The sequence below is a fragment of the Labrus mixtus genome, chromosome 15 (genome assembly GCF_963584025.1).
Source record: "Labrus mixtus chromosome 15, fLabMix1.1, whole genome shotgun sequence".
Lineage (NCBI taxonomy): Eukaryota > Metazoa > Chordata > Actinopteri > Labriformes > Labridae > Labrus > Labrus mixtus.
In genome coordinates this window covers 6,246,709-6,256,790 of record NC_083626.1, presented here as the reverse complement: position 1 = coordinate 6,256,790, position 10,082 = coordinate 6,246,709, and positions in this window count along the sequence as shown.

Sequence of the window (10,082 nt, the reverse complement as noted above, 5' to 3'; positions counted from 1 at the left end):
TTATTCTTTGTTTAATCTTTCTTTCTTCTTTTATAATTTGATCTATCGCCTTCAGTTTCTGTCTTTATGTCCTGTCTGTCTGAAGCTCTTTGGGCTGCATGTTTTTATGTATCAAAAGGTGCTATAGAAATAAAGCTGCGTTAAGTTTCGATATTCTTTCTCAAACTGATTATAAAAGAAAGAGAAAATGTAACCCCGGTTTAAAACGGTCCCGTTGTTTTAATCGCCTCCTGTGTTCCTTATAGTGAACAGGATGGGGCAAGAGCACCATCTAGTGGTAGAGTATTAAAACACAGTCAGGGTGATGAATGTTGTTTCCTGTTGTGTAGCAGATCGGCACCGATTAAAAACTAATCAACCAACAAAACCACATTCTTAAAAACACACACACACAGTCAGTCAGTCAGTCAGTCAGTCAGTCAGTCAGTCAGTCAGTCACAAAGCTCGAGTCATTCTGAACATGATGAGGGGCGTTTTTTCATAAAGGTGTTGTTTTTGTTCTTTGCATTTCCACCACCAAACACTCACTTTGTTTTTTATCCATGTTTTTAGTAGTCAGTTCGTGAAGCTGGGAGGATCTTTTGTAAAGACAAGGATACTTTTATAACACCCGTGCATCAAATGTAATGTATGAAGGAGGTGATATTTAAAGTCACTGATTTTCAAAATAAAGCAGCCTACAATTTGTCGTCCTAAAGTTAAATTCTGCATGATGAGCTTTAATAAATATAATCAAAGAAATATGTAAGTATTATTTTGTTTCATCAACATTTGTAATTAATTTGACAATTCAAATGTAGGCTTCAAATGTCAAGATCGATCTAAGACAGAAGAATGTTTCCTCTACCCGGTCAGTGAAATGTTTTTAATTCAAAGGGTTTCAGGGTTGAATTCTATTAAATCGATGAGGATTAAATGTCTTTGCTTTATGTCAGTGTCGCTTCAAAACAAACAAAACTATCTTCATCCAGAGCATTTTAAGACTATGGTTTATAGTCGGATGTAAGAAATGGCTTGCACATCCCTTACTTAGTTCTTAGCAGATGTAAGAAAAGAATATTGGCCTTAAGATTAAACCTATTACTAGGGTTGTATTTTATTCTAAACCCCCTTGAAGTGTTTTTCATTGTGTCACTTTTTCATTTTCAGTGTAGACTTGGTTTTCGTCCTCTGTTCTTTTTCCTGTATGCAGCTTCATGCAAAAAAAGAAAAAAAGAAAGATTACACGTCATCTCCTCATGCTCAGGTGTCCCACAGGGGGCGCACTTCCTCACGGCTCTGCTCCCTGGACCTCACCTGTGGCTCTCTCTCTCTCCATTCTACACTCTGTTTCTTTAGAGTTTTCTCTTTATCTTACCATCAGGACTAACTGCATCCTGTGTATTCTTATAAACACACAGTCAGGTGTTTTTATTCATATAACTACTATTTCAGCCTGTTGGAGTGGACTGACATTCATTAACACACTAACCTGCACTACAGGTCTGTCAGTGTGTGTGTGTGTGTGTGTGTGTGTGTGTGTGTGTGTGTGTGTTGCTTCAGTTTATAGGAACAACATTCTGCAGGTGTAATAAAAAACAGAACAGAGGACTTTCTGATGTATGGCACATTTGAACTGGAACGTTTTCTCAGATTGTGCCTGCTAAATGTATACTTCCTGTCACACCTTAAAAGATGTTTCAAACATAAGTTATGCTTATCTAATGCATGACTCATGATTATTTGTGACATGAAGTATGACAGGATGTAGAGGACTTCCTGTAGTTCACCGGTAACTAAAAGATGAAGATGCTTGGTGATGTAAGGAGTTCTTTTACAAACACTACAGGTGCAGTTTGTCAAGCCATGTGCTCCCCTGCTGACAGTTTACAAGCTGTGCTGTTAGCTGTAATCTAATACACAGACAGAGGAGTAGTTTAAACTGGTATAATTTAAAGTTTTGATGTATTTGAGTTCCAGTCATTGTTCGTTTCAGGATCATTTACTTTGATTTGCCTTTTGATTTTAGAGTAGCATCAGAAGCTTCCGTTCCTGTCGTATTACAACAACATATCGATGTCATGGAAGAGATGACTTCTCTAGGATGTTACAAACCGAGACATGGATGGTTATTTGACTCTTTTCCGAATGAAACTGTTCACCGTCATTTGTTCCTGTTTTCTGTCTGAGAAAAAAACTCCAACATGGATGTAAAGACAATGAGGGGAAATCATTCAGGTGAGGTATGTCACCTGCACTCAGAAGGTGAAGGATGTGTATTAAAAAAATAAATCACAGTGCCTCTGTTTTTAATATTTATCTTGAATTGATGCTTTAAAGTATTTATAATTTCTGATACATACTTAGTATAGTATAGCCTTATTGTATGTTTCATTCATGTGATTGTACTGAATGCTAGAAGCTGTAGTGAGACATGGTCCCCGGAGAATCAGCTGTTTGTTACGAGGTGTGGCTCTCTGAGGGAGTCCACCATTACTCCTGCTGCATTATCACTGTTGTTTGAGATGTACATACATAAAAAGGGAAATTAACCATTTGAAATTTAGGTCTATAAAAACATTAAGAATAATAAAAGCAGCTGCTAAGCTCACATTTTCTTTGGTCATTAATCAAAATGACAAAGTGTTAAATCAGTTATTTTCCAGAGCTTGAGACAGTTATCAGTTTAGATGTTTTGGTGGAAAAAGGGCCTGAAATAATGCTGGAGTTTATCGTTGGTTTGCAGTTTACTGAATCGACTGAAGCGGGAAGAAACCAGCAATTCAAGATGAGGAGGTTTTTGTTTACACTGTCATTAAACCCCTGTTGTTCCATCAACAAGCAACGCTGCATCGGGGGCTTTTTATTCCCAATAAGAACCAAAAATCAACAGCAATCAAACAGATTTGCTGATGTGGTGTGTGATATAAAACTGGTTTGTAAAGGTGGAGGAGGGTGGTGTTGAGGGCTCCCCACAGGGGCCACATGTTTCATTTTACAGTCACTATCAGCGGTTAAAAAAAGAGATGCTGATTATTAAAGAGGACAATATTTATTTGTTGGTGGTGATTTGAGTCAGAGCAGTCTGATAATATCATCACATTTACATTAAACACAGGAATGAGAACGATGATCCCGACAACAAACACACACTCACAAAACGTGACAAAGGCTCTTCATGTTTTGACAGAGTTATATTTTGAGTGTTTTTTTTTGGGTTCCCTATTTTATTTAAGTTCACCTTTGTTCTCCTGTATCCATTGTGTGTATTTTTTATTGTCATATTTCCAAGTTTAGTCTTCAGTGTTTCCTGTTTTATTTTGTAGTTCTTGCCCCCAGTGTTTGATTTCTAGTTGTACTTCCTGTTCCTGCCCGTGTGTGTTTCCCTCCACTTTGATTGCTCTCATCAGTTTCACCTGTTTTTTCATTTCCCTCAGTGCTTTTAGTCTCTGGCTGTTTTCAAAACCACCTACTGTACTAGTAGAACTTACTGATGCAGTTTGCAAACCACTTCAAGATCTGCAGTCAATGTCAAAAATACCTGGATGTGTACTGATTTGGGAAAAATCTACAGTACACATCAGACCAGTCGTCATACAGTTTCCCACAATGCAAAGCTCCAGGTTAAAGATATGACCTAAAGTTGGTAAGTTGGGCAGCAAACTCTTTCCCTGATTTCCTAGCCGATGTTCTGACTTCAGCAGGCCTTCATGAAACATGCTTTTTTCTGATGTGTCTGACATATCATGAATTCAGGGAGAATTAAGTGCCTGCCTTGATGTCATAGGTGTCTTGACATGGGGGGAAAAATCTTTTTTTTTTATGTTTAGATCCCCAATTTTTTTAAATTCACGTATTGCACATCATCTTTTTTCTCAAATATAACTTATAACAGTGACACTCCACACATTTTCTTCATAGCATCCACGCTGTTTGTTGTTGTTGTTGCAACATTTAGACTCTCTGAACTGGAAGCACCAACACACTAAAGTCAGAAGAACGACTTCCCAAATCAGAAACTGGGACGGTCAGTTGGGGAGCGCAGTATAAGAGTCTTGGCCACGCCTTTCGCTTAAACCAGGAAGTTCCCTCCCTCAACATCCAGGTAACTCAAGAGACAGAAATGATGATCAGTACAACAGATATTAGTGTTTAATCTTACAGTGTATTATTGTGTGCACTAAATTTAAACAATGAAAGACTAAATGCAAAAAGAAACTAACATCAGATCGAACTAGCTGTGTAAATTGTTTGTGTGGTTGACTTCAAAATAAACAGGTGTTGGTGGAAAACTAATGAAGTGAGAGTGTGTGTGAGTGTGGTATTCACACACAGTATAGCTTTTCTGTTAATACATCACAACAGCCGATTCATACATGTCCTGACAAGGACAACGTCTGCATCAGTTTACACAAAAAAAATCTGTGCACTGCCAAAATCTGCTGCTCTGTATGACTTTGAGTTCATCTTAACCTTCCTTCTTCCTTTGGTTTGTCTGACTGTGGTTAATGATGAATGACTCTCTGATCAGTTTTAGTGCTTTGTTCTACTGTATTGTTTCCCAGAATAATTAAACTGCATATACAGTAGGTTTGGATGATATAGAAGTTTGTGTACTTTAGAAGGTGTTTGCTTGTTTGTCTCCGTCTCCCTGCTCTCTCCATCCTCCCAGGTTGGCTGCAAGAGACCTGGTTGCCATGATGGGATTCCCACTGATGCAATATTAGCCAATGCTCTGCTCAACTCTCTGGGTACGCTGGCATGGTCTAATTTGTTCTCAGATGTTTTTGCTCATGATATACCAGCAGTTATGAAAATAAAACAAACCGTATTTCAGCCGCAATGAACGAGTTCAACATGATTTCTTTAACAGCTTTTGTCAACTCTTGTCAGTCGTCTTAATCGTCATGTTTTAACGCATAGCCTTCTTTTAACTCCCTAAAGACCAGCCCCACCTTTATGCTCCTGCTTAACACTTCAATAGGCTGCCCATGCCACAACATGTACCCCCCACCCCCCACCCTCCACCCCACCCCTTCAACCAGCCTTCATTGTGGTCGACCTGCTGTCGCCTCGGCCCACAGTTCCTGTGTTACTGCAGATTTGTTAAGAAGGTGGTCATTACATTTCCTATAGGAGAATACAGCCCATATGTAGAGGGACGCACCGCAGCAGATGGGTTAACAAGATGGGAAAACAGGTTAATTAAGGCCTGGTGATGAGCAGATGACATATGTGGTGGCCCTTTGTTCGGATGTATACGTTTAATTTGTTAAATTGCTTGAAAACTATAGAACATTTAAGAGCTTCACTCATCAAGATTTCCCTTGCAATATTTTCTTTCCAAATCCATTACTTAATAATTAAAGACATATAACATAAATCATGTGACTTTATAAAAAAACACCACTGAATCCTTACATAAGGTCAACTCTGTTACGAGTGATAAATTCAGTTAAGAGTCAGTGCAGGTCGTCTCTGTCGGTTGCTTGTACAAACTGTGCTAACAAAAGTTGTCTTAGTCATGTCTGCAGCTTAAGCCGGTTTTGCATCTTGGTTTGGTTTGAACAAAAGAGTTCAGGAAGAGACCTGAGCCCAACAGAGCAGCCCTGTCTCCTGCAGCTGGCACTGCATCCGCTCCGTCAATGCAAAGTTATTTGCATAGGAAAATATACATAAAGTCTTTGGGAGTATGGGGAGCTGGAGTGTGGCCGAATGAGGGCAACGTTTCCAAAATGAATTTCTGCGACAAATGATGGGCATTGATATACTTTGAATGGCCAAATGTGTTGTGCAGAAAAAAGATAGTGACTTGCATGTTTGATAATCCAAAGTGACTTTTTTAGAGCAGTAGTTTGACCTCACCAGTAAACCTGAAGCAAATAATTGTAATTACAGGTGTTTGAAATACAGGTTCCATATGAAGGGAGAATGAGTGCTAGTTCTCCATCAAACTTACAAAAACAGAGTTAATAAGACACCCATTTTGCGACTCCTCTAAAACAGAATGATTCATAGCAGCAGCTCTTCCAAAGGACGTACCTTCTCCCCCTCGTACAGGCTGACTGATTTGCCTCTGATGCAAATATAAACTGAAGTCTCTCTGCAGTGATGCTGCTGCTCAGACAGCTTCATCTTCAGGCAAAGAGGAAACAGATTTGACTCGCAGTATCAGACAGGGATTTTTCTCTGCACCTAGTAAAGCTTTGCATTTATTCAGTGTTTTGTCCAATGATACCATGATTATCATTATAAAAGTCTAAAAATGGTGATGAGCAGATGACATATGGTTTTTTAAGTAGCACCTACATAATGATGGGATGATATAAGGACGAGGTTTGAGTTAATGGAGGGCAACTAAGGAGACGAAAGGGAGAAGAAGAAGAAGAAGAAGAAGAAGAGGAGGAGAAGAAGATAAACTTTTTAATCCCTGCTGGGAAATGAGTTCTTTCACTCTCTTACTGTACATGCTACACACACGTACACAATCAGGATCCAATGGACATGCACAGGTTTGTGCCATGGAAAGATTGCCTGAGCAGTAGAGTTGCTCAAGGGCACATTGGCATGTTCATGCAAACATGTGATGCATTATGTTTGTAACAACATCAAGTTAAATTCATGCATCAAGCCTGCAGCATGTAGATCAATATTAGAGTTCAATATCACTTTAGTCAACTTCAAAGTTAAACTTGTTTTTTTTTGGATACTGATAGTTTGTGAGTGATTGGAAAACAATTTATTCACACTCTGATCTACTTGAACACCTTGTAGCTTTTTAACAAAAGAAGAGCTTGTCCAATGGCAGTCAATGAATTGTTTTTACAGTCTTTGTTCTAACTAAGGCTAACATGTTGAAACTACTGGACACAGAGATGAAAGTGTTGTGTTACACAGGGAAAGACAATAATCAAGAAGGGTTTTTCCCTAAATGTTGTACTGTTTCTTTAAAGTGCGGGGCCTGTTTGAGTACAGGAAGTAAGTACACACAGAGGGTTGTCAGGTACACTCTGGGCATGAACAATAACCTGAGTGGGTGACAGTGAAGCTATGTGAATAGATACACATTTGTGGATGACTTAAATTCTACAATGATAGTAACAGTGTGAATCTGTGGGTAGAAGCTGAGCTACATTCACACACACATGTGCACACACACACCATCCTTTGAAGTGTGTGTGTACATGTTGGCGTGGTCTCTGTCTGCGGTCCCCCCACATGAATAGAGCCTGGCCTTGTGCAGTCGACAGCTGTCTCCTTTGAACGCCCAAAGACAAAAAAAAGACCTTAAATCCAGCGACCTGCCTCTTTCATGTGTTCACCTGATACCACTCTTCCTCACCTCGCTGTCACTGCAGTCAGCTCTGCGGCCCGAGGCTGCAGCATGTTGACACGCTGTGTTCCTCCTCTGGAGTCTGTGGAAAAGTTTGCTTCCTCTGAATGTTTCAGAGACAAAAAAAAAGCATTCAGAGAGCAGCTCTGTTGGAAAAGAGCAATACTGTTGAAGAATCAGAACTCAGTTTAAAAAAAACTCTGAACTCTCTCTGAACATGAATTTAGAACCTGCAGTCAACTGTTAACATGTGCTGTCTCCCCCTGAGGCTTTAATCATCTCTGTGGGTGTCATGTGAGTTCTCACTCTTTCATTGAAGCTGGATAGTTTAGCTTTAGCACATACAGTATGTCTGTCATACACTGCAGTCCTTGCTGTCAGCTTCTTGATTCGTCTGCTGCCTCAAAATTCAAATACAATTGTGGCACCAACTAAAAAAAATTGGTGTTCCCTTATTTTCTTTTTGTCAAGGTTATCCGGTCAAATAACTGTAGAAATTGTGCAACGCCGAAGCAGAATGTCAACAAAGGCATGCTTGTAATGTTTCAGATTTGTGCTGGTATGGTTGTCGGGTCACTGGCCCTCTTAAACGTCAACTTCAGCGCTGTCCAGAAGTTCAGGAAGATATTCTAGATTAGCGTGAAAGATTTTCATTCAAAGGATTGGATACAAGTTTCCATGATGTCCAGCATTGGGATTACTGGGAAATTAGAATGAGGGAGTAACTTCGGAAGAATTACAACACTTGGTTGTAGTCTAGGCCTGTGAAGGCTGTTTCGTCATGAGCCGGGGATCCGGCCGAAGATTTCTGCCTTTTAATAAGACAGTTTTTTCTTACCACTGTAACTTTTGCTGCTTTGCTAAAGTGCTCATGATGGATAGGCCGGATCTTTGTAACATAACAATAAGTAAGGTCTTTTACCTGCTTTTTGTAACATAACAATAAGTAAGGTCTTTTACCTGCTTTTTGTAACATAACAATAAGTATGGTCTTTTTACCTGCTCTTTTGTAATGTTAACAGACAAAGAGTAAGGTATTTTACCTGCTTTTTGTAAAGTGTCTCGAGATAACACTTGTTATGAGTTGACGCTATACAAATAAAAGTTGATTGATTGATTGATTGATTGGTTGGGCTAGTTTTCTATATCGATGAAACAGATAATAATTGGAAAGTGAGAGAGCCTGATTGGTTGTGAGATAGACAGCTGGCTTTAAGATTATTTGGAATTGTTATCTATCAGCATCTATCCTGGGAACATGTGGACTAACTGTGGCCAAGGAAGTTCTTTGAGCCTCATCTTGTCAGCTTTGAAAAAAAAAGCCTTGATGGCAATTATAATGGTATTGGTGCGTTCCATTTGATCTCGGAAGTCAGAAATTCAGAGATGCCAGTCGGATACATCATCTGGAAACGCCCCTGATGTCAGAACTCTGCCTCGGAAACTCTAAGGAACTGATGGCTGCTCTGTGCATCCACAGTAAAGTGAAAGCTGTACACTATGTGAGTAGCGAGTAACGAGAAGATTCATAGAAATGCAGTCAAAAGGACATACTTACAAAACAGCAAGACTAAAAGGTTTGTCATTTTCCTTAGTACCCGATCCGAGTAAATATCGTAAACCTTGAAATCTCTGAATTTCTACTGAATAATGAGACAGACTCCATTGGCCAAATCATTGAAAAATCAACTGACATATTTTATATCAGATACTTTGTCAATGTTTCTGTTACACTTCTTCAACCAGGAGTGCTCCTGAGTTCCTGTGAAAGAGAAGCAACTGGAATGAAGATCTTTCTGGAGAGGTTGGGTGGACCTCAAAATTACCGTTACTTCAGCTCACTTTGTCTCCCATACACCACACCTTTCTTGCTTCCCACAAAAGCAGAAGAAAGCCACAGATAACAGCTAAAAATAGTGTATTCTGAAGAAAATCAGGGAGTGTCAGTGTGTGCGATAACCCAGGCAGTCTGCCCTCCATGAGTCCGGCTGCCTCCCGTTCACTCAGGGTAATTAGAAGATCTTAAGGGCAGGATCCTCTTGGCTTTGTGTGTTTTGTGTGTGTTCCCGCATGAGTGTGTATTTTGCCTGTGCACAAGAAGGCTGAGGCCCAACACTGTACCAGGCAAAGGTTTCCACCGAACCGTTCTTGCATAACTCAGTGAGTGATAACAACGGTGCATTCCTCTCAACACACATCACAGCTGCCAACATCTTAGCCTTGGTTTTTCCCCAGTTTAGTTTAAATTCAGTCTGGATGAGCTGGAGAGTATTTCCCATCCTGAGAGCTATTAGAGAGGAGATTGGAGTCTGAAGTTTCCTTCTCTGTGTGTCTGCTTTGTCATGAAGAGATGGAGAGATTGGGTGGATCTTCCAGGCCAGAGGTGACGCTCATCAAGAGGTAGGTCAGCTGGGGTCAAAGCTGGAGGTTTTCCCACATCTATTGTGTGTCTTCACCCTCCAACCTGAGGAGGATGATGGGAAACAGACTGTTGGTAACAAATGGGCTGTTTTGGACGTTTCCTTTTATACTTTTTCTTAGGGAAGCTGTTGGATGTTGTTGATAGACAGAGCTTAATTATGTGAGCGCATCGGCCAAAGTCAAGTTCGTTTACCTGCGGCATTTCATGTACTTTGTGCTCTCTTGACTGCAGTCTATCACATGGCTAACTGCTATGATATTATTCTCACCCTCTGTAAAAGCAGCTATGTAAATTCTGCTTGCTATAAAACACCAGCTTTACCTGCACCCTCAACACTTTGTTTCCCAT